At 36.2% G+C, this 26,452-nt stretch overlaps 1 long non-coding RNA gene across 1 annotated transcript; it reads right to left on the reverse strand.

The window, feature by feature from the left end:
- Positions 1-1,471: 1,471 nt before the first annotated feature.
- Positions 1,472-25,977, reverse strand: LOC129430280 (uncharacterized). The gene is made up of 3 exons (XR_008639484.2): positions 25,725-25,977; positions 17,462-17,545; positions 1,472-1,930 (listed from the first exon to the last, which is right to left on the reverse strand). It is a non-coding gene; the product is annotated as an uncharacterized lncRNA (long non-coding RNA).
- Between the last annotated feature and the right edge of the window lie 475 nt (positions 25,978-26,452).

The following is a 26,452-nucleotide window of genomic DNA, read 5'->3' on the forward strand; positions in this document are numbered from 1 at the left end:
CCCCCGCGGGCTGTCAGTCACGCGCTGCTCAATCAGCCCTGGAGGGACAAACAACAAAGAGGCGAGTGCAGTCGGCCTGACTGTGAAGTGATAAGGGGAATTGGAGGAATACTCTTGCTGGTTGCTACCAACTTTTTTCTTTCCTGGCTAAATGATGAATTTAAAGTGGACGACAACATTCCTTTACACTTTGATATGATGTCGGAATTTTGTATTATTGCCAAATCATGTAGTATTGACATTGCAAATAAAATGCTTTTTCTTATTTCTGTATATATTTTGAATAATATCACAAATGAATTATTAATAATTGACTGATATTATTAAAAATTATTATATAAAGTAATAAGCTACTTATTTGATCTACCATTACTTTTTATATTATAAAATGCGTTTTATTTAAACTTAAGTAACTTTCCATTACAGATAATTTTTTTATTTGATTTTCCTGTATTGGAAACAAAACTTAGTGTTGACATAAAAAAATAACATACAGAAACTTTGGATATCTAGTTGCGCTTCAAAGAAGAAAACAGCTGTAGAGGCACGCGAGGCGGTTCAGAGCAGCACGCAGAAGACCAATAGAAAGCTGCCCGCTTTATGTAAATGAAGCTGAGCTTCGTCTTATTGGCTGGGTGAACATCATGCGCGTCAATCATTGCAGCAGTGCAGGAGGCAGAGAGCGCGCGGCGCGGGGGAGGTGTTGCTACATCTGTCCGCGTGCCAGCCCGTCTCCTCGCCCGCTCAGTGCACCGGTCCGTCCCCCGAGCACGTGCCGTTCCTCAGCTCGCTGGCTGTGGGCTGTAGAGTAAGTTTCGTGGCTGTTTGTTTTATTGCTGCTAAATGGTCGACTTAGTTTACAATATTTCCCTGACTGGAATGTTTAAAACTTTAATTTTATTAATGTTTTTATGAATGTTTTGACAACGTAATAAAAAATATTGTTCATGTGCATCAGATTAATAATTTGAGGTGGTTGCTTCACATTGCTTAACTTACACTTCATTGTCATGTTGCCTACAAGTGGAGTTTGTTATAAAATAACTTTTAATTTTTTTCGAGAGTTTAATAACTTTTAATTTGTATCAGTTAAAGAAAGCGGTTAAATATTGTATGTTGTGTATGCATATATTATGCACTATGCATATATTATTCAGTAATGTGCAATAAATCACTAACAAATAGTGATGCATATATTATTCATACTAATTAAGATAAAAGTACTAATACCGAAAAGAGACGATGTAATTAATAAGTGTCGTGCGCCATCTATCGAAATACTGTCTAAACAGTCACGTGTTGTACCTTATCGGGCCACCAGACGGCGCACAGCAACGGTTCAATTAACTGCAATCAAATTTACTGAGAAATTAAACAAATATTCTTACAGGATTAATAAAAATATGTTTTTATGTCCAACATATTAATGACTAAATAAAAAAACAAAGGATTATAAAGTGCAAAAAATTACTTTAATGTGTTTTATAGTCCTTTTTTACTTTTAATTCAACAGCTATTGCTACAAATAAGTAATCAAAAGAAAAGAATGACAATCATTATTATTAAAACCATCACTACTGGTTTTTGTTTAAAAATACTACCACTTCAAAATATAAATTAAATAATAGCCTACATAAAAATGTAACCAGTTGAAGTCTAAATCTTCTTTTTATTATGTATCCACCAAGGAAGAGAAATGGGAATTTATTAAGTCTTATGTTTATCCACTTGTTGTCTATTGTTTGGGATTGTCTTGTGTTGCAGAGACTAGATGGTTCATGCTGGAAGCCTGTTTGCCCAGGATCCTGAGGTCTCAGGGGCCAGCTGTGCTCTCATCCCTTCACATTGGTCCTATTTGCTCTGAGATTGAGGGATATTATTCAGCCTTAAATCCTACTTCTATACGTTTTATACCTCCATAATACTTCATCTGTAGAGGTTCAGAAACAGAAGGAATTAATAATTAGCCTACAAATTGACAACTTGTTTCCAAAAAACAGTGTTTATTTATGAATAGTTAGAAATTACAGCCAATTTCCCAAACTTACAAACTCTTGAAGACACATAGTTGTAAAGGTTGTAAACAAAACAACAAAATGCACCTCGACAAATTGTGATCCTGCACCACAAAACCAATTTAATTTAACTTTTATGCCAAAAATCTGAGGAGAGATCATGTTCCATTAACACTGAAAAAAAATGATCAATTCAATTTACTATATTTTTTTAAGGTAAGTGGTTGCAATCAATTTATCGAAGCTACATTTAATCAAACAAAAAAAACTTTGTTTAAATGTAGCTTAAATAAATTGATTGCAACCACTTACCTTAAAAAATGAAGTAAATTAATATTTTTTTAGTTAAGATATTAGTAAATTTCCTGCCGTGAATATATCAAAACTTTTTTTATGTGAGGGGATGCAGTTGCTAAGGACTTCATTTGGATCATTTTCTCAATATTTTGATTTATTGCACATTTAGATTTATGATTTTCAAATAGTGTATCTCAGTCAATTGTCCTATAACAAACCATACATCAACGAAAAGCTTATTTGTTCATGATCTCTAAATCTCAATTTAAAAAAATTGACCCTTATGAATTTGTGGTCCATGATGACCATGATTATAGACCATAGCTATTAAAATCAGTTAATTTATTAAACCATAATACACAAAAATGTGAAGAAAAGAGCCGGCTTATATTGACTGTATGAATAACACAAAGAAATGCTTTTAGTAGACCAACAGATTAAATATATATAAAGAATAAGTCTAATATGCAGTTTTTTTTTAAATGGGCTGTGACTCAAGAGATTTTAAACGCATTGTACTTAGACTTAACTGTGATCAGCACACTGTTGTCTGAGATCAGAGTGGGTTCATTGGTTTCTTTGCACTGAGGAAAAGTTCATTTGTTGTTGGGTAATGAGTCTCACTCCCTATCCAAATCTCAGCACATAATGCAAAAAACAGTCAATCCCCTTACACGCTCTTTGATCATACTCTCTTCCGGTCTTAGGCTTAAATAATTCAAGATTTGAATAATTTTGTCATGCATATTATGATTAAAGAGTCAGAGTTGAATTTGACTTAAATTAAATAAGTAAGATTATAGAACCAAGAATACAATGTGTTTTCCTTAAATGATGCAAACAATCAAAGTAAATATCATATATTGTATATTATACTTACAGACAACATCAGAGAGTGTTCTCTCTGAAGCATTTATTTGTACCATCACTGAAAAAAATTATTCATTCAATGTACTAAATTTTTTTAAGGTTAGTGGTTGCAATCAATTTATTTAAGCTACATTTAAACAAAAAAGATTAGTAAAGTAAAGTAAAATAAAAACGTTGGTTTAAATGTAGCTTAAATAAATTGATTGCAACCACTTACCTTAAAAATTTAGTAAATTGAATGAATCATTTTTTTCAGTGTAGAAAGTAATGTTAAAATTACGATCAACTTATGAAAAATAAAGAGTTTATTTTCAGAAAGTGCTCAATTTAGTAAAGGCTTTGTTATTTTGTGTGTATACAGTTCGAGAATAAGATTTTGTGCATTTTTTAGGTTTAAGAATGGAATTTGAAGTAGGCCTACTTTAGCAGATCATATCCAGAATAAAGAAAAATACTGGCATGAGATGTAAAGAGTTCATCTTGGCAGAGGAAGATAACTTACAAAATTGTTGCAAAGAATTTTGCTAAACCAAACATTATTGTATTAAAGTGCTAATGCATCTATGTGTCAGCTTTAAAATGTTTTATTTACTCATATGAGTCTTTTATCTTTTTTAACTAGCTCAATGGGGAATTTTCAAAACAGAGATATAAGCCAACATTAATTCATTAAAATATGAAGTACCTGGATGTCTACATCGAGCTTCCAAGAATTACACATTAACACCGTTGGTGTGATATATAGCATTTCATAAGCATTTTTTTCACTTCAGTCTGCTCTCATACCTGCAAAAACTTGGATCAATTGTGTTTGCGCCGCCATTCAAATGGGTCGTTGTCATTTTACCATCTGTGGACCAGCATGTCTACTACAATGTGTTGTATTCACCCAAACTCTTTGGTTAGAGCAAGTAAGAGCATCCCCCATCCCATAGCTTTTCCGACCAATTCATGGCTTTCTTCTCATTTTGAAGAGGGCCGTTGATGAGGTTAGCCTAATCAGATTAAGTCAACTCACATTGGTTGGTATAGTTTGTTTTCCCTCAGAGAGCCTGCTGATATCTCCAAATACTCTTCCTTTATCTTCTCTCTATGCACTTTTCATCGTGGCTTCCCCCCCAAAAATCTTTTGAGAGCGACTTCCAATAGACTCTTTATAAACCCCAGTTCCAGACCGATATAGGTTAGTTGGAATGGGTCACTTCACTGCAATGCCAGGACCAAATGCTTTAAAGGCTGTGCGGTGACACATTTGATCATTCTTGCTGATGTCTGTGAAAACGGATGGACTGAGACAGATTGAGGAAACACATAAAGCAAATTGAATTCGGGGAATTGCTGGAACCCTTAATTTGATTCTTAAATAAATGTTTTGAGGAGCTTACAGGGACGACAACGCTAATGTAATTTCCTCTTATTTTAAAACAATGATGTGGGATCAAACTGTTCATGGTTGCTAGTAGTCAGTTTTTAAAATTAGGACCCTAATGTTCTATTAACCAGTGAGGTGCTAATTAAAACCTCATTGAGTGAAGTTCATTAGAAACACAAAATGAATACGTTAGACCAGTGTTTCCCAATCCGGGTCCTCGAGGACCCCCTACCAGAATGTTTTATACGTCTCCGTATTTAACACACCTGATTTAAGTTATCAGCTTGTTAGGGAGACATGTTTACTATTTTGGAAGGAGGCTGATTAGTTGAATCAGGTGTTTTAAATAAGGAGACATCTAAAACTTTGGGGCCTCAACCAGGATTGGGAAGCACTGCGTTAGACAACAAACTAAGGCAATGATACTTTAAATATTGTCCAGTTCTTATTCATATCTACACATGTTTGACAATGTTTGTTCAAGACATTTCAAAAAAGATGTGTAAGTAACGCTTTTCTATAATGTCACCACCCAACAGTGCATAATTATTCACTTTAACAGGACTATCATTTTAGCGCCATTAAACCAGCTCAAGAAAAGTGTCTTAAGGAGAAGCTTATAATTATATCTCATTTCTGAATGCAACTCCTCAGTGTCTTTCACTATTGCGTCCATCTCATTGCACAAGTAAGGCAGTACAGATCTTACACCTGTGAGCTCTCTGATCTTCGGCAACTCAACTCATTTGACTCTCTGCACTAATAACAGGCTTCAATAAACACAATGAGTACAGAAGAGCCCTTTTCATAAGGTTTTAAGAAACCTCCCTTCAGGCTCGCTGCTTAAATTGGGACTACAGAGAAGATCTCCTGGCCTGCCGATATAATTACATTATGAGGTATCAGCTCTGATTTGGGTCCCGCACGTTTAGAAGCGACATACTTGTGCACTTCTTTCATATCACAGCTTTAAACTGCAAATTTGTGCTGACAGATAAGACCACCGCTGAGCAACGTGCCTGCGCTATGCAGACCCCCCTCCACTCCTCAACCAGAAAATTCCTGGAGGACGCGGAGTGACGCACTTAAAACAATACATCAAAGAGGATGGATAAACAGTCGGAAGATTGAATTATTTTTAGGGCAGGTGTGCAGTTTTGTGCATGTTTCTTTTGCTTCAGTTCAATAGATCTAAGAAATAAAAAAGTTTGGAGATAAATACTAACTGTTAAGCAAAAGAGAGCATGAGAGTGGTTTCAGTGTTTTCAGTATCCACAGATTCCCTGTTCAGACGTACACATGTATTTTTAGGGTTTTTCTATGCAGTTTGGCCGTTCTTCCAAAATCAAACACAGTATAGGTGACTGAAACCAAACTTTTATGAAAGCTCCTGCTAGGGTTAAAATTTTATAGAAACTCCAGTTGCAACGCTAGTTTTTGGTTGTGACGTCATTGGCCCTGTCCCAAATGGCACACTCCGGACTTGTGGACTTCCTCCTTGTGGAGTCCACACTTTGTTGACATCATGTAGTGTAGACTCTTGATGCAAGTCCATGAGGGTGCACCGGGTTCGTATTTTGGGGCAGACTCGAGCGTCACGTAGAAAATAGGAAGAGAAGTTACCCATCAGTTTGAACTCCTCCCTTCTGTCTTCTGATTGGTCGGATTCTTTTTCCCAAGGACTTCTGGGTCGGTAAAGTGCGCGAAGCCTGCTGCAGTGCGGGCTTCGCTGAAGACCGCATCAAGGGGGCAAAGGGGGCCCTGTTGAGCACACTTCGAAGAGTTAAAATTTAAGGACACAAGACCGAACGTCCACATGAACTGCGCCATGTAGGGCCTTTGTTCGTGCCTAGGCTTGTGATTGGCCAACGTGGATTTACGGTTAGGGATATATCTCCATCTGTTGGTTTGGCATGTTCTTGACAGCGCTTCATATTGGGTTTTTGCGCGTTCATGTGGACACATAGATTTTTTTATAACGAAGGAGGGAAAAACTCCCATGTATGTGTGGCCTAAATAAATTAGTATAAAGAATGGATGTTAGCTACACTGTAAAAAGTGAAAGTTGACTTAACTACTAAAAAAAAAAGTCAATTGGAAACACTTACACATTTTTCTCACTTTAGGTTCATTTATAGGTGTTACTAATTAAAGTCATTTAACCTTTTAAGCGTCACCCCACCCTATTGAGTTAAATCTACACTCTTGGAGCTTTCAAACAATATACAGTTTGTCATGATTAGATAAGAATTCATATGCAAACATTGAAATAAATGTAGGCGTCCTGCTGGTGGGACAGTGACATTTAGCAGAAAATAAATTTTTTGAGGCACACTCTCTTCATAAATGAATCAATTACTCTCCCTACATAATTTATTTTATAAAACACTGTTGAAATGTCTATTGGAGGATTAGACCTTTCCAACGATATATAGTTGTAGTGATTGATTAAAATTTACATCAACAATATTAATGCAAACTTAGGTGTCCCGCATTCGGGACGGCGACGCTTAAAGGAATAGTCTACTCATTTTCAATATTAAAATATGTTATTACCTTAACTAAGAATTGTTGATACATCCCTCTATCATCTGTGTGCGTGCACGTAAGCGCTGGAGTGCGCTGCGACGCTTCGATAGCATTTAGCTTAGCCCCATTCATTCAATGGTACCATTTAGAGATAAAGTTAGAAGTGACCAAACACATCAACGTTTTCCCTATTTGGGACGAGTGGTTGTACGAGCAGGTTTGGTGGTACAAAATAAAACGTAGCGCTTTTCTAAGCGTATTTAAAAGAGGAACTATATTTTATGGCGTAATAGCACTTTTGGGAGTGCTTCGACTCGCCTGAAAAGTCCGCTCCCCTTCTCACTCTCATAATGGGAGAGGGAGGGTGTTACTGCGCAGAGTCGAAGTACTCCCAAAAGTGCTATTACGCCATAAAATATAGTTCCTCTTTTAAATCCGCTTAGAAAAGCGCTACGTTTTATTTTGTACCACCAAACTTGCTCGTATAACTACTCGTCTTAAATAGGAAAAACGTTGATGTGTTTGGCCACTTCTAACTTTATCTCTAAATGGTACCATTGAATGTATGGGGCTAAGCTAAATGCTATCGAAGCGTCGCAGCGCGCTCCAGCGCTTACGTGCACACACACAGATGATAGAGGGATGTATCAACAATTCTTAGTTAAGGTAATAACATATTTTAATATTGAAAATGAGTAGACTATTCCTTTAACAGTTAAAAAAATTCACCTTAAATATTTCACATAAAGTGAGAAAAATTAACTTGATAAAACTGAATTTTTTTAAGTGTTATCAATTTAGGTAGATCCAACTTTTGTCACAGTGTATATAATGCAAAACACACACACTTTAAAAATGCTTGGTTATTTTTATGGTCAAAAAGGGACAAACCAAGCCTTTGGGTTAAGTTAACTAAGAAAATGTTTGTATTTGACTCAAAAATGGGTTAAAACAACCCAAAATTTTGGGTTGAAACAACCGTTAAATTACAGCCCAGCAATATAAAAAAATGCAACATAAAAAGATATTTAATACAACAAAATAATCTTCAATCTTTAATGTATTTTTTTTGTGCAGTATAGAAAACAAATATATTTAACATGGTTACGCTATGCCTGAAAATTGTATGTCAACTAAGTACTATTAATCCTTGTAAGACTGTGTTGAATCCATTCTGTGTCTGAATAGACAAAACAAGCAAAACAAGTATTTCCCATGCTTTGGTTAATGCATTTGGATAAGGTAAAAGCTAAAAATGGAGCAGAAAAAAGAACATTTGTCACTTCTTTAAGATTCTGAATGCTATCATCAATCCTGTGATTTCCACAGAAATCTTGCATTGTGAACCAAACAAACAAAATTATTCAAATTCGTTGGTTTTCTCTGAAGAAATCAGCGCAAACTTGGACAATGCGCAGAAATCACAAAACCAATATCTTTCAATGGAAGCGTTTCCAGGTTTTTGGTCATTGATAACCATGCTAAAAGTGCCATTGATCTTTTTGTTCCATTTGGTTGGTTGAAGAAAATGGTCTGCATTCTGGTTCTCGAGTCCATAAACCACTCTCTTTGTCAAGAAGCAAAATCGATGCAAATTAATCTTTTATCCGTTTCCCTGTGAATAATTAAATGTCTTTCTACTTTTGTCTGCGCCTACTTGCCAAAACAAAATCAAAAAGGTAGAGAATGTGGGCATTTATTAGCTGGCTGGAGCAATGAGTTGACCCTTCTCTCCAATGACAAAGAAGCCTTTATAGAGGGAGCACATTGTATGGAGTGAGTTTATTCCCTTTTGACTGACCAGCCCTGCGGGACACCCACCACGTGCTATCGGTGCCTCAGCCAAACCGGGACTACTTACCACTATGAAAGGCAGACTAAACAAACCACAAAATCCATGGCCATGACCCATTCTCATCTGAAACAAAATTGCAGACAAGATAGCACTAGCTAAAGATTTGTCAATCCATCTATTCTTAAAGAAACAAACATCTAAATCTTTACAGACAGTAACTGTTTGTTTCCCCCTACAGTGAATTTGAACGTTTCCTCGAGTCTTTCATCTTATTTTGGGCCAAACAGTGCTGAGGAGATGGGTTGTGTTCCTCAAAACACCATGAACTCACCAGATAAAATAAACTCATGTAAGATCAGAGCAACAAAAGCTCGGCTGGACAGGAGACACAAACACTCCCATTAGCTCTTTAAAAGAGAGCAAAGATCACTGCTGTAGTGTTTACAGTAGGAATACTGCAGGATTGTAAAGCCTGAGGGTGGAGATGACAAAGGATGAGACAAGACAATCACCGTTGGAGAATTTAAAGATGGCACATGTGCAAAGTAAGCAAGCCTTGAATGGTAGAGAATTACCAGTCTTTCAGTAGTCTAAGTTAAGCCTTTTTGCTGACACATCATCATCCCTCCTTCCACAGTCCCAGCATCTGTGCCAGGATCTTTTGTATACAGTAAGCATCCCAAATCGTAATGAACTCTCTGTCTGTGTCACAGTTTGGTCCCCCCAGTTCAAACACCCTGCAAGTGTCCGACCCTGCACCCCTCCTGCCCAGGGTGGTTTTGCAGCCGAGCTGGGGCCTCGGCTCATTAGTGTGCCCACCTGGAGACTAGCAGGCAGCCTACGGACACTATAGACCCTTGATCTGTGGGCTATGTGCAACATTGTGACACAAGGTCCAATTGGAGCCAGCAGACCAGCTTAGACAACATGACACAACACCGCATCGTGGGATAAAGAGACGCCTCCTCAACTATAGTGTAGCTCCACCCAATTACTTTAATTATCACTGTGGCTCACTAAGTGGGCTTTTTCTCAAATGTTTTGAGACTTTTGAGATTAACCTGTTTTAAAGATTCAGCTTTTGTATTTGTTTCCAGTTAAAGCTTCACATTTTCGTGCCGGTCTAGCAGCGGACTAAAACAACAGTGCTTTTATATACAGCGCCCTCACAAAATATTGGGACAATAAAGACAAAATTGCTCTTTTTGCCGTGGAGTCACATTTTAGCATATTTTTCAATGAACAACACGTTTGGATTTTAAAGGGGCCATGGCACAAGACTTTTTTTAAGATGTCAAATAAATCTTTAGTGTCCCCAGAGCACATATGTGAAGTCTTAGCTCAAAATACCATATAAATAATATACTATAGCATGTTAAAATTGCCACTTTGTAGGTGTGTGCAAAAATGTGCCGTTTTGGGTGTGTCCATTAAAATGCAAATGAGCTGATGAAATTCAAACACTGATCATAATGATGGTGGTTTGTTGCAATTAAAACTCAATTGTGTTTTCTCTGCACTAAATGGCAGTGCTGTGGTTGCATAGTGCAGATTAAGGGGTGGTATTATTATAATAAGAGCTCCTTATGACATCATAAGGAGAGCCAAATTTCAACGACCTGTTTTTTCATGTGCTTGTAGAGAATGGTTTACCAAAACTAAGTTACTGGGTTGATCTTTTTCACATTTTCTAGGTTGATAGAAGCACTGGAGACCCAATCATAGCACTTAAACATGGAAAAAGTCAGATTTTCATGCCATGGCCCCTTTAATACTTCTAGCTAATGTGAGCTGTGAGCATATAGAGACAATTGGTTCACACGTGTTTAGTGATGAGCTGTGTCCGGATGCATCAATGATTCGACACATCAAAAGCAGAGAATGTGTATCAGTTTGATCCATTACTTCTGCAATCTGAGTCTTGCATTTAATGAAAGCAGACATACAGTACATCAAGATGAAAGGTTTTTGCTCTTTGTTGGTAAAGCATGTATGTATGTGAAAAGGTGCAGTGTGTAAATTTTAGCGGCATCTAATGGTGAAGTTGCGAATTGCAACCAACGGCTTAGTTCACTGCTCATCCCTCGCTGTTGAAACACATAGAGAAGCTACGGTAGCCGCCACCAGACAAACATGTCATCGTCGGAGACAACTTAGTAAAAAAATGTGTCCGTTAAGGGCTTCTGCAGAAACATGGGGGCACAAAATGGCGACTTCCATGTAAGGGGACCCCCGGTGTATGTAGATAAAAAGGTCTCATTCTAATAAACACATAACGGTTCATTATGAAAGGTCTTTATACACCCCTGATACTATAGGTCTGTATATTATATTGCATTTCTGTGAAGAGATCCTTCTAAAAATTACACACTGCACCTTTAATAAAATATAACATTCTGTACTTTTACCTTATAATAATCTCACAAATTTCTTTCATTCTAAATTAGTTTATTTCTGATAACAAGCAAAATAAACAACATGTAGATTACCTTCAAGTCATGGCTAATGCAGAACAAAAACTACACTGAGCTAACGTTACTGTGTAAAATGTTTACTATATAATGTATAAAATGTTAACTACAGATCAGCTCCCAAATCTCCATTCAAATAGCATGTTCGCTGTCACCCATTAAGGAAACCAAAACATTTGTTTTTTTCCGATGAGGTATTTGTTCCAGACTTCAGTTTGGCCACTAATCAGACCATTAAACAAACAGAGACTAGAAGTTAAGCTCCGTCCAGACACGTAACCGCGACAACACACGTGTGTCCGATAAAACCATCTAGGATTTCCATTGACTACACATTAAAAGGGATCATTTACATCTTTGATTCACTTCACACATGGGGGAGTTATGGGTAAGCTGTGCAACATCTCTATAGGCAAAGGTCAACAAGTAAGGCTTAAATATATATGTCAGGAAATTAGAAGAACATTCTTCTGAATAAAAACATTACATGACAATTACAAACACTATAATGTTTAATAATAAGAGAACACGAAAAGTCACATTTTAAAGAGAAATATAAAAAGCAACACTTACAATAAGGTTGTATTTGTTAATGCATCAACACACTGTAAAAAATACTTTGCTGCCTTAAAATTTTTTGTTGAATAGACTCGGACTTGCGAGTCATTTCAACTTACTATTATTTATCTTGACTAGAGATGAGTTGTTATAACTACAGGTGAGTTGTTATAACTTATAAAATATAGTTGAGAAAAGGCAACTTAATTTTATAAGTTGTGACAACTCATTTCTGTTGATATGACTTGTGGGTCTGAGTTGATTTAACAAAAGATTGGGGCAGCAAAGTATTTTTTACAGTGCATGAACTATCAATAAACAATATTCCACAGCATTTATTAAACTTGTTTATGACATTTACGAATACATTTATAAAATCAAAAGTTAATTTTTAACATAAATTAATGCACCTTAAACTAACATGAATAACTGTATTGACATTACTAACATTAACAAGAACTAATACATGCTGAAAAAAATATTCTTCAATGTTTGTTCATGTTAGTTAATGCATTTACTAATGTTTACTAATACAACCTTATTGTAAAGTATTACCAAAAATTTTCTTTACAAATGCCCACTCCATCACGGGTCTTACTTTGTTGTCAATAATTTGCATTTGCAGCCAAATGAGCCCCAACTAAGTATTGAGTGCTGTACATGTTCATACTTTTCATGTTCATACTTTTCAGTTGGCCCAGATTTTTAAAAATCCTTTCTTTGTATTGGTCTTTATTCTGATTTTCTAAGATACTGAATTTGGGATTTTCCTTAAGTGTCATTTATAATCATCAAAATTACAAGAAATAAACATTTGAAATATATCAGTCTGTCGGTAATGCATGAATATAATATACAAGTTTCACTTTTTGAATGGAATTAGTGAAATAAACCAACTTTTTGATGATATTCTAATCATTCTAACCAGCACCTGTTTATATACACTATAACTATATTATATGCACTATTGAAACAGCATTTCTCAATGCATTTGACACACACCCACATTTTGCTTAATTAATTAATTAATTATTAATGGAAATATTTATTTATTTCTGAAATATTTATTTGCCAATTTAGCAAATAAACAAAATCAAACTTTTTAGATTTTAAGACACATCTTACCCCACCACCCAACTTTATATGGGTGATTCTCACAAAACCATTGAAACACCACGGCACTAATGATTTTAGATTTAAAATGTGTAATATAGTAACATTAAAAAGCATCAAAATTAACACAATACTGTGTTCTACCTTGCACAATGTGTGATTTCAACATAAGAATTTATAATTGTACATTTTATCTCATTTTCTGCTGAAATTCTCATTACCGCAATGTGTCCGGCTGTGTTTGAACACGCATTATGTTGTCATTTAATCAAATTAACACAAAAATATTAAGAAAAAAAATAAATGGATGTTTTGCTAGACTACTTTAGATGACAATGACAAATACTTTAGATAAAATATTTACTGAATATTCATGTATAATAATAATGAAGAAAAATTAGGAAAATGATGTGTCCATGCCTGATGTTCTCATCCTTCGCAACACTTTTTGAGAACAGTTTAAGCACACATACAGAATTTTAATAAAGTTTGATTTTGAGTGACCAAGCACATGGACCAGTTACTTCAAGATGGCTACCAGGTAAGATAATTTTTTTTAAAGTTAATTTGAAATATTGTCTTGTCAGAATGCTTACACGGCATTTTGATTATCATTACCGGAACAGATGCTTATTAAATGTTAATTTAATTAATAGAAGCATAATACTTTGATTTTAAATGCATGTGCAGAATCTTCAAATTATGTTCTTTCAGGTTTGTCATGTCATTTTGAAACTATGTCAGTGTTGATGTTTTCTGACTGTTGCGGTAATGAGATTTTTTAGGACTAATTTTTTAAATTAGTTACAAAAAGTGTTAAATGATAAGTAAAAGTTTTTAAATTAATGTTCCCATTTACTCCAGACTTTGTTTTTCAATGTCTGGTGGGAAAAAAAGTAAATCTAACCAATTTTTACATTTTCATGCTTGCCATTTTTAAAACCAAGTTTTCGTGAGAATCACCCATATAACCAGCAGTACTTATTTATTTCATCCGCTGCACTTTCAGAGGTTTAAATGAGGTCATTTAGGAGGGAAACGTCTCTGAACAGATGCTAACAGTAGTTGCACTCTCTCCTCTTCACTAACTGCATGATGACAGATTTGAATTGAAAGTAACAGCGGGGAGGAGACAATGGTGTATTAAGAGGAGCTCATCAAGCTCACTGGTCTGTTTGATGACTAAGCACGGCCTCAGGTGAGACTCCCTGTCGACACCTCTGGGCCGTGAAGCTCTCCCCGCTGAGAGGAGAGCACAGTGACCAACTAGCAATTATTAGCCACTCATAATCCTTCAAAGCCCAGCACAGAGCTATAACTTTAAACAATAGCCTATTATGTAAGATATTTACTGAAATATTTTGATTTTCCCTTTAAATATTTATCATTCAGTCATGTCATTTAAAGCATGCGGAAAAGCCATGCTAATCAAAATTATAATGAGAGGAAAGCCTTCTTATTCGGCTAAGCCAGTGTTCAAAGGAATTTAGCAGAATTTACCTTTAGGCACCTGTCTCTGCCCAGCGGGTGACAAAGTGCTTCATCAAAAATCTCTGTGACATCACTCTTTTAGTATGAGAAAGAGAATATTTGTAAAACAAATAATGCATAACTTATATATATATATATATATATATATATATATATATACACACAGTCAGGTCCATAAATATTGGAACAGAGACACATTTTGTGTTATTTTAGCTGTTTACCAAAATGTACACTGAAAAAAAATGATTAATTGAATTTAATCAATTTTTTAAGGTAAGTGGTTGCAATCAATTTATTTAAGCTACATTTAAACAAAAGTTTTATATTTTATTTTACTTTACTAATACTTTTTGTTTAAATGTAGCATAAATAAATTGATTGCAACCACTTACCTTAAAAAAATTGATTAAATTCAATTAATCATTTTTTTCAGTGTATTCCAGTTACAGTCATATTATGAATATTTTGGTATTCAGCTTTATTTTGGTATTCACATCCAAATTGGCTGAAGGATTTAGGAATTACAGCCGTTTAATATGTAGCTCCCCCTTTTTAAAGAGGGCAAAAGTAATGGGACAGTTGACTTAAAAGCTGTTTTATGGACAGGTATTGTCTATTTTTAAATAATTCCTCATGAATGGCAGATGTTATGGAGTTGATTTTAAGTGTGGCAATTGCATTTGAAAGCTGTGGCTGTGAACCCAAATCATTCGATTCAGGGACATTTCCATGCAAGTGATACAGACCATATTTAGGTTTCAAAAACACAACAAATCCATCAGAGAGATAGCAGAAACATTAAGAGTGACCAGATAAACAATTTGGTACATCCTGACAAAACAAACAACACACTGGTGAGCTCAGCAACATAAAAATCTTGTATAAAAACAAACTGTATATTCTATTCCCCTTACCTACCCAATTCCCTATAACCCCAACCTTCACAGAAACCCTTTAGATTTTCAAGAAACATCATTTTGTTTGATTTATAACCTTGTTTCCTCATGGTCACAAAAATACTGGTATTCCTATCTTTGTGGGGACAATTGGTCCCCACAACGTGATAATTACCAGGTACACACACACACACACACACACACACACACATGATTATATATGCATATGATTACAGACCAATTTTGTGGTTTTAAACCATGCAGCTGCTCAGCTAAGAGGTGAAGAAGCATCTCTCTCTCAATGGGTCATCATAGTTCAGTGAATTCCTCCATTGTTTCAGAAAGGCTAAAGAAGCCTTCAGGGCAATTGAGGCTTCATGCTCTTTTTACTAGATTAAGTCTAATAATCTTTAAATAATGAGAAATCTCCCATCTGCATATTCAGTGGTTTAATGTTTGTTCCAAAAAAGTCCCAAATGGTCACTATAAGCTGCTGATGACTTGTTCCTTTTGTGTCTTTATTATGGGTTTATTGAGAAAATGATTATAATGTAATGATAAATAAATCATTAAAGTCCACATGGACATTTTTTTTCCAGAAACAGCACAAAACCAATCAGTATCCATCTGCCAGTTAATGATAAGAATATTACACAGTTTATACTGTGCCTTGGGCTGTGGCTGTTCAGGAAGACTCAGTGATATTGTTGGATGAGAAGAGTGTCTCGTATCTGAATGAATATAACAGTGTGCGGTTTGACAGCAGTTCTGAGCACAGCAGGTTTTCGGGTTTCTATCGGCTCCACTCCTAATTGAACTCAGTCAAATTCCTGACTAAGCCTTCATCATCCTGGGTAATCATTTCCTCTGGGACACACGGCTAAAAAGATTGGATGTTTATCACGCTGCGTTTCTCTGCATTTACAAGACAACACAAATACAAACTGTGTTTCTGTGGACATTATGATCTGTTGTTATAACAAAATACAATATATATTTTATATGCAGTTTTGCTGTATTTTTAACTGTGTCCTATTGTATTGTAAAACAGCGGTCTCCTACGTGGTGCCCGCACGGAGTCTGTGAGTTGCCCGCCAAAGCACATTCTATTAATAGCCTCAATTTTAATATTTATTTATAACATATATTTAATATTAGCTTGGCTTTTTTATTTATGTTAACATTTAAACAATGACAAAACATATCAACAAGTAAAACAAAATAAAATCAACAAGTAAAACAAAAAGGTTTTGAGTAGATTATATAAAAACGTAGCGCTCCAGATTGTTTTATCCATTGTGGTAGCCCTTGCTCACAAAAAGGTTGTATACCCCTGGTGTAAAATATGTTGCTGACAATGCCAATTTTATAGCCTATAACAGTGGTTCCCAAACTTTTTCAGTGTGCGGCCCCCCTTGTGTACGGTGCATTCTTTCGCGGCCCCCCAAATAAAATTTGTGAAAAAAAACAGTTCTAAAACTAAACATTTTAATTTAAATAAACCATTAAATTATACAAAAAAGTAGTGCTTTTGGTTAGTAGCCTTATTTTTTTAGGTTTAATTGCACAGAGTTCATGATAAATTAATGTATTACATAAAATGTCATAAAACTGGTTTGAAAACCACTGGCCTATAATACTGTGAGTAAATTTGGATAAAAGTATTTGGCTAATGCATACTTGCAATGTTATAAGTTTTAAACTGTAGAAAACATTTTGGTTCAACTTAAAAATAAGCGTGTCAACTAATATTTTTAAGTTGAAACGTTGCCTTAAAATTTTAAGTTGAACCAACTTTTTTTACAGTGTATCAAGAACAACAGACAACATAAAAGGCTTTAAACAGCTGTATTTAGGAAACCTAAATGCAGTGCAATTCACAAAATAAAAAGTACAGCTCTTAACTGTCAGCGTGGGCATATTTAATTAAAAAGAAGAGAGAGTTACACTACTGTGGCAGGCTTAGATCCCTGTTGTCGAGTATATTAAAGTAAAGGGTAGGAGACCTGCCTACCTTCCTGGGAAAGTGTACAAGCCAATAATGTGTTGCTTACCTCCTGCTGTATGAGTGATTTGAGAGATTCCTGCGCTAGAGCAGCACGTCAAGACCCTAGTGTGCTTTATGGCCTCTGGTTGCTCTGTAACACAACAATACAACACACACATCATCATGCTCGCACAGGCATCATCTCTCATATCTACCTCTGTGTTGTTTTATTCGTTTCAGTGCTGTGGCAGCTGTGACAGTAGGCAGTGCGGAGGTGAAGAATTTACTTTTGAGAACTCAAAAGTGCCATGATGAAATATGAACTTTTGGAACAAACAAACAATTTATAACAAACACAAGATGTGTGCAAAGATACCAAAACCTGTAGTCAAACATCTTAGATTTTGCATTAATGTTTCTCATCAAATTCTTTCAAGCTCGAACAATCTGAGGTACGTATAGCTTATGTACACAATTTCCTAATTTGCATCCAGCTTGATTTCTCCTATAAAGAATTAAGTTGTATTACCATTCTCACTCTAGTACAAAAAGCATTTACTTGCTATATGTTTTAAGGTCACGTTTTTCCTAACCCCTTTTTTCAAACTTTAGTTAGTGTGTCATGTTGCTATAATAGCATAAATAATACCTGTAAAATGATAAAGCTCAAAGTTCACTGCCAGGCAATATATTTTCTTTAACAGATTTCCCCTTTCAAAGCCTACAGCGAATGGCCGGTTTGGACTACAGCCCTTTACTTCCTGCTTTAATGACGTCACTAGAACAGTTTTCTGACTAAACTCCGCCCACAGGAATACGTCAGTCGCCAGCTAAGCTGACGGCAAGGTAGGCAGCTATCGAATCACAACATACTAAACAAGCTCGGAACTCGATACGTATTTCTGAAAGAGGGACTTCATAAAACAAGAAAGACATCAGCCTGTTTTGAGAACTATGAAAACAGCGCTATACAGATCAGTAAATTGAGTGAAAAATACCGTGCTTTTTACACTTTAAATTTTTTGTTTTTTACACCTGAAACATGAACACTGTAAACACAATCAAAGCTTTAAAAACACAGAAAGAATGGGACCTTTAAGTGATAAAGTACGAGAGAGTGTTCTACGGATTCATTGGACGCATGTGCGGTGACGCGATACGCGTTTGGTCCGAACTTTTACTTCCAGTTTCCGTTTTTTAATGGTCTGAGCTAAACTGAACTCTTGAACAAATGCCTCATCGAAAATAACAAATGTTTTGGTTTCCTAGGTAATCTACGTATTGTTTATTTTGCTTGTTATATAAATAAACTACGTTTAAAGTACTTTGTTGTTATTTATTCTTAGCAGAATTTACTGGAAGTTACACGTTGACCACGAAAGCTGCTTGTTTATGTTGTTACTGCTGAAACCGTCTATATGGTGAATTAGTATTACAATAAGAATATAGAACTAGTCTTGAGAATCTTATTGCTTTTATAAAACAGTTACTACACAATACCAAATATTACAGCAAAAAATAGCATTGCAGTAAAATCACTGAAAGCCTAATATTACACTGTAAAAAGTAAAAAGTTGGTTCAACTTAAAAAACTAATTGGTAACACAACAAAAATAAGTTTATTCAACTTAAAATGTAACTTTTTAGGTGTTACCAATTGAAGTACTTTTTTAAGTTGAGGAGCTCAGATGCAAAAGCTACTAAACGTGACCTCCGTCAAAAATTAGATAAAGATTTTAACTGAATGCTCTCAGTTCATAGTATGCGTTCGTTCATTAAATAGTTTTGTTTCAAATCCGCTTAATCTCCACCTCAGGTCATTCAGATATACCGGTTTGTTGGGAGAATGCATTAAGAGTGATAAAAAAACTAATTTAAAAGAAAACATATCAGACGCAGTTTAAAGGATTTTGCATCTGACCTCTTCGTATGTTGACAGTGCAGTGATATAATTGTTGGGTGCGGCGGTCATAGTTTTTTATCGTAAATAAAACTTGCACTGCAAAAAATGACTTTCTTACTTACTTTTTTTGTTTCAGTAATAATATCTAAAAATGCTTAAATCAAGATGTAATTTTTGATGAGCAAAATGACCTAGGAAAACAAGTCTAGTTTTTAGACAAAAAAATATAAAATTTAAGTAAATTTGTGCTTAAAACAAACAAAACAAGCAAAAAAAACTGCCAATGGAATAAGAAAAAAATTCTTGAATTAAATGTTTATGAAAAAAGTAAACTTATTTCCAGAAAATTGTTCTTATTCCATTGGCAGATTTTATTTATTTTTTGCTTGTTTTAAGCACTAATTTACTTAAAGTTAGTATTTTTTTGTATAAAAACTAGACTTATTTTCCTAGGTTTTTGCTCATCAAGAAAATACAACTTAATTTAAGAATTTTTAGATATTTTTACTTAAAACAAAGACAAAAATACTAAGAAAGTAAGTATTTTTTTTGCAGTGTGACTATTGACCAATCAGAATCAACTGGAACTAACTGTTTTTAAGTAATATTATAAGCATCTATTTAATATGCATGTGTCAAAACATTACCTCAGATTATGTGTCTGTGTGGGAAAAAGAGGAAGAGAAAAACAGACTGTTGGAGGTTGTGTGAAAAAAGGCTGATCTCACCGTGACCCCACAGGGCATCAGAATAGTGTGAGTAGAATTCACACCAGCTAAACAGCAAACACAGGCTGTGAGAACCAACTTCTCACTGTACAGGACAAATTCTTCACCTGCAGTATATACCAGCGGCTGTCAACTCAAACATTGCCCCAACATTCCTCTCAATAAGTTTACACCATACTAGCAACATTATTTATTGGATTCATGGAAAACTGAGAAAGGGTAAATCGGTGTTATACAAAGTATCTTTGGACTCAATGAGGGTTTCTATTCAAAAACAACCTACGATTCTTTTTACAATAACACATTATAAGAAATACAGAGCTGAATAAAACAGTTTAAACCAGTTTAAGTTGGTTGCTGGGCTACACTGTATATGCTGGGTTATTTTTTTAAATCCAATGTTGGGTCAAAAAGTGTCGAGGCCAGACATTTAAATAAATGCACAAAATGTTCATATTTGACAACAATGGGTTAAAAAGACCCAGCATTTTGGGTTAAAACCCAGCATAGGTTAAATTACAACCCAACCGGTTGGGTTCATTTCTTTTTGACCCAGTGTTTGGTTGAAAATAACCTAGCATTTTTAGAGTGAAGTAGTGTTCTGCCAGCCTGACTAGCTGAAAATGGGCCAAGCGGCCAAAAGTCCATCCAAATTAGGTGAGAACCAAGTAAACCAGCCTGAGCTGGTTAAAGATGCTTTTTCAGCAGAGTACCAATAAGGTTGTTGGATGTTATTAAAAAAACCCAATAAGAGGAACAGGTCAGAAGAAACAATGACATTCCATTTAAGGTCGCACATGTGCTTCACGGCAGGAAAAACATCCAAACACAATCATTGATGAGTACACCAGTTTTTCATGCCTGATGCAACACAGACGACTGGAAATGTTAGGAATGCTAGACTCCCGCCCCATGGGAGTCCATGTTCCACTTATTGGCTACCAGTGTCCACATCCACAAGAACAATGTCCAAGATGAGTTCCCACACAATAGGAAACAGGACATTTATGATGCCGGTGTAATGGAAAAATAAAAGAACTCTCATTCCCGAGCCATAGAGCCCCGCGTATCTCTGTGGCACTCCGCAGGACCGGGCTGCTCAGACAGACACCTTCACATTTTTGAGAGGTGGACATGGAGAAGGTTTAAAGGGAGACTCCTTCTGTCCCATTTATTTGATTTAAATGGTATGTTATTAGCTTTCCCAGGCATTGTCTCACATGTGGTCACTTTCTCGGCATGATCGCCAACATCATTACTGACCAGGCTGATGAAAACAAGTATGTTAAGGGAATTCCTATGTGGTAATATAATGACTATAATCCTTCAGGAAAATTGGCCATTGACAATAATCTGTCATCTTTAAATCTATAATTTTGAGACATTAGGGCCTGGTTTCACAGACAAGGCTTAGTTAAAGCCAAGACTAGGTCTTAGTTAAATTAAGGTGTTTAAGCATCTTTTGAAAACATGCCTTAGAAAAAGATGTTCCTAGTTTGTATCTTGAGACAAATCAATGCCACTGGCATATTTTAAAATCTGTCAGTGCAAGTAATTTTTAGTTTAGACATACAATCTTGTGTTTAAATCTAGGACTTGGCTTAAAGGGACACTCCACTTTAAAAAAAAAAAATGCTCATTTTCTAGCTCCCCTAGATTTAAACATTTGAGTTTTACCGTTTTGGAATCCATTTAGCTGATCTCCGGGTCTGGCGATACCACTTTTAGCATAGCTTAGCATAATCTATTGAATCTGATTAGACCATTAGCATCGCACTCAAAAATGACCAAAGAGTTTATTTTTCCTATTTAAAACTTGACTCTACTGTAGTTACATTGTGTACTAAGACCGAAGAAAAATTAAAAGTTGCAATTTTCTATGCAGATAGCTAGGACTAAACTCCCATTCTGACGTAATAATCAAGGACTTTGCTTCCGTAACATGGCTGGAGCAGGCTCAATGTTTTTACGCAGTGCCCAAAAATGGCCCCCTTGGTAAATTTTAAGAGCTGGAGACTATTTTCGGGCACTGCGTAATATCAGTTGTGCAAAGTTATGCTTAAAGTGATACCGCCAAACCCGGAGATCAGCTGAATGGATTCCAAAAAGGTAAAACTCAAAGTTTTAACTCTGTGGGAGCTGGAAAATGAGCATATTTTCAAAAACAGTGGAGTGTCCCTTTAAGCCTTGTCTGTGAAACTGGGGGTATATCAGTTTTTGGTAGCTTTGGACTACCAGTGCAAAAAGTCACAGGTTCGATTCCCAGAGAACATGCATACTGATATAAAGTATAGGTTAAATGCACTGTAAGTCGCTTTGGATAAAAGCATCTCCAAATGCATATGTTTCGTATGATATGCAGTGCAAACCAATTCTACTTGAGAAATACTGAATCTAGATTTTTGACATTTTATAAAATACAATAATTTATCATGAATTCTGTGTAACAAAATTTTTTTAAGAAACCACTGCTGTAGAGAACCGTCTGCATTAAACTATGAATGCTTTGGTCTAGACTGCCACCTTCTGGTTGCTATTTGCTGCCATCTGGTAGTGTTGAAGTACAAGCGGGCCAAGCAGTCATTCAAAGCTTCAAAGCACAGACCAGTTTTAAATACTCAAACGCCAGAAAAATTTGTGAAAGAAAGCTAAAACCTCTACTGAATAAGGAAACAGTTGTACATAAACTGTTTTTTTAAAATAAAATGTTTGATATCATTTCTTGAATTAGCAGGAAATAATTCTCTTTTATTGCTCAGTTTAAACAGTGTTATTTTAGTCTTCATTTTGTTAGGCGATGATCCCTGCTAATTAATTGTGCAAAGTTTTCCTTTTATAGACCTCCTTTGATACTAATCATTCATTCAAACCACTAGTTAGCACCAGCAACTCTAAACAGCTGAATATATCTGTCCTCTTGGTATAGCCTTTGTGCGGGTGCTATTTGAACCCCACATTATAAGATGTCTTCCAATTAGAACCATCTTCCACTTCTCTTTGGAGTTGTCTTTTAATAAGGAGGAGAAAACAGCCATTTAACAAGTGTGCAGCATTCTCCAGATCTCTGGAAGTTTACCCACATCTGCACCGCTCCATAACCCTTGCAATAGAACAGGTCAGTGGCAGGGTTAAGGGTCACCACTTATCCTATTGTGCGGCAGAGCCAACATGAACCCAAGTCCGACACCGTCTGAGCAGGGTGTTCAGGTTCAGGAATGAGAAATGAACAAGAGCCGTTCCTCGACATGCTTTGCCGCTTAGGACGCTCAAAGGATCGCATGGGTTTTCCAATTAGGAAGAAAACGAATAGCCAGGAAGCTCTGTCGTGCTTTTATGCGTCATCAATGACAGAGAACAAAACAGAAAACAAGCAGAGGGTGAGACTTTGCAGGTGCGCAAAGACGAATGTGAGACTAGATAAAAGGTGCTCTGAAGATCACTGATGGAGCCAGCGGGAAGAGATCCTCGTACGAACAGATCTGTAGGGAACATCACAACAGGGCTGGTTAAACAAGGAGAAGGTCGGGCCAAGGGTCCACAGCGGGGCCAGCAAGATGCTGCTCGATTATCTTAAAACGGCAACCTCGCCCCCTCCTCCTCCCTTTCCTGTACTTTCTGTTTCCCTCTCTCATCAGTGAACACTCTGTCCTCTCTAATTAACCTGATTCCCACAATCCACTGCCCTGTGACCACCCTTACTGCTGAAAAATGGGCAGCATAGGTGACAGAACATTGCCCGAGCCAAAGGAGTGCCAAAGAATGTATTCTTCTAATGGCTCTGAATAGCAGGAGAACAGGGAGATCAACATAATGGTCATGCACCCCTCCCACACATTCAGTCACACACTCTCTCCCCTCCTTCTCCTCTCCTCATCCAAACCTTGATTAACCTCCTCTTTCCCTCCCATGCACATTCACACAGGCACAATGTCCCTCAGAGGCCCTGACAGATGGGGCCAGGGCAGTTTCGTGGGGGTTTCTCTGTGTAAACGGCAGCATGGTTTGGTACTGTGTTGTCAGGCCAATGAATTGATTCCGAGCACTATAGAAGATTCTCTCTGCCAGAGCATCACAATGGCAGTGAGTGTGGGGAGCTGGGAGCAAGCTTGTGGAGGCATGGAGCCCTCACTCATGAATGATGGCCCAGCAAATGGTATTCCTTTTATTGGCGTTCACCAAAGCTCATACCTCACTCGCTCTCATGCTGCCCATCCAAATACATAAAGAGCAATAGTCCAATAGTATTAGCAATAGAAACGGTGAGAGCAATAAAGCAAATCCTAGCAACAAGTGTTTACCTACACATTTAACCTAAATCAGTTACTCACATGGTTTTACATAATACAATTATAGACGATATAAAGTTATAAGATGAGGGTAGAATTATATTACATTTAGGTCTACATTTACGGATTTGGCAAACACTTTTTACACAGTAATTTACAGTGCATAGAAAGTAGGTAAGGTAAAAACTTTAAAAACTATGGAAAACTATAATTGTATAAATTTGGTATATGTTAAAGACATATATTAATTACAGTATAAACAGATATTAAGATTAATTATTATTAAACACAATTCTTAATTAAAGATTTTTTTTAAAGACTCTTGACTGCTCATCCGAGGGCCGCAAATTCAAAATATGTGTTCGGAGTGTCAATCAAACCCGTTTATGATAAAAGAGACGCTCACGTTCACAAAATACACGCAAGACACTCCCTTAACAGTAAACTCTGATTATGCATGAGATTATGCGAGTATCTGGCAAACGTGAGCGTCTCTTTTATCATAAACCATTTAGACGTGTCTGCAGCAGGCACTTATTTTGACAAGACACGTGATGCACATAGGATAACTCGATGCGTCGAACACATATTTTGAAATTACGAAACACACACATGACGGGCTACATACATGTTGTGACGAACTTCGCATCGAGCGCCCTCGAAAAAAAGAAGTCACAGGCCGCCACTGATTACCCTGCTAAAAAAACAATAGACACCATCACAGAAATTCTATTGGTTTTATTGGGCATTGTATTGGTTCTAATGGAATAGGGCCCAAAACACACTTGTTCTTTGCTGGTCTCTAATTGTATGTATTGGTTCTATTGGTTCTAATGGAATATGGCCCAAAACACAATACAGTGTAGTGTTTTTAATGGTAAAAGCTAATGGTTCCTATTGGTATTTTAATGGAAACCATTAGAATTTTCTGTAATGGTTTTATTGTTTTTTTTTCAGCAGGAAATATCAGCAGTTATTAGTGACCTTTAACTAACGCCTTCCTACCTTTCACCATACTATCCCAGTTACTTTTAAAAATGTAAGTTTGTATTAAATTATTGTATTTACAAACAAACCGTACAACTCAAAATCTTTCTCGTGGGTTAAAAATAGGCTTGTTCGACTTCATACGGCGCCGCAACGACCGACCTTCGAATGACGTCAAGGTGCCGCGAGAGCGATTCGAGAAATCATACGGAAAAATGTAATGACGAATCGCTCTCGCGGTACTTTGACGACATCCGGCTTTCAGTTCTGGCGGCGCTGCATAAAGTTGAACATGCCTAATGTGCAGGTGCACGTGACAAGCTTGTCATAACGCGATGTCGAGATCTGGGTTTTAAAACTAAATAATACTAACTTACATCGGTAATAAATTACATTTTCGTTGTTTATACTTAACTGAAAAATTACCGATGATTTTGACGATCAGCCGAGCAGCGGTGGGTTTCGGGTCCCTTTTCCTCTCACATGGAGTTACCTCAGGGAAGACCGCTAACTTACTTTATGTTGTCATGACAATCGCAGATTCTTACTCCCTGCCAGATAGCGTTTACGTCAGTGATCAGCGGTACAAACCACGTCAGGTGGATAAACGCAACTTAACAACACTTGTATGGTCCACAGTGACCATGGCTGGTTCCCAGTTTGCCTACTTTTACAGTTTATGATGGGTAAGTATATACAACTTACATAGCACATAGCAAACGTTATTAACAAAAACACAAATTAATCTAAATACAACTCCTTGCATTTTGGCTTTCTTCATGTATTTTTTATGTAAAGTTTACAATTAATTAATTAATTCACTACAGAATAACTTATTTATTATTTCGTTAAGCGTCACTAAGCTCCTCCGTCTCAGCAATATCAGCTGTTAAAGTGTGCATGGATCTGCACTTTGAATTTTCAATGGAAACAGTTCAGCATACTACAATTTGGTGACATTAATTGCAAAAACAATTTTGGATGGACAGTATGTGAATCGGGATGCAGGCCATACATTTATTCAGGACATAGGGTCACTTACTTTTTTTTTAAAATTACCAATATAATAAGTTACTTTTTATAAAGTGTTCCAATGTTGTAACTAGTTGCTTTAAAAAATAATGTCCTTCAACAACACTGACTGCAAATGACAG

This window comes from Misgurnus anguillicaudatus, chromosome 13, assembly GCF_027580225.2.
Source record: "Misgurnus anguillicaudatus chromosome 13, ASM2758022v2, whole genome shotgun sequence".
Taxonomy (NCBI): Eukaryota; Metazoa; Chordata; class Actinopteri; order Cypriniformes; family Cobitidae; genus Misgurnus; species Misgurnus anguillicaudatus.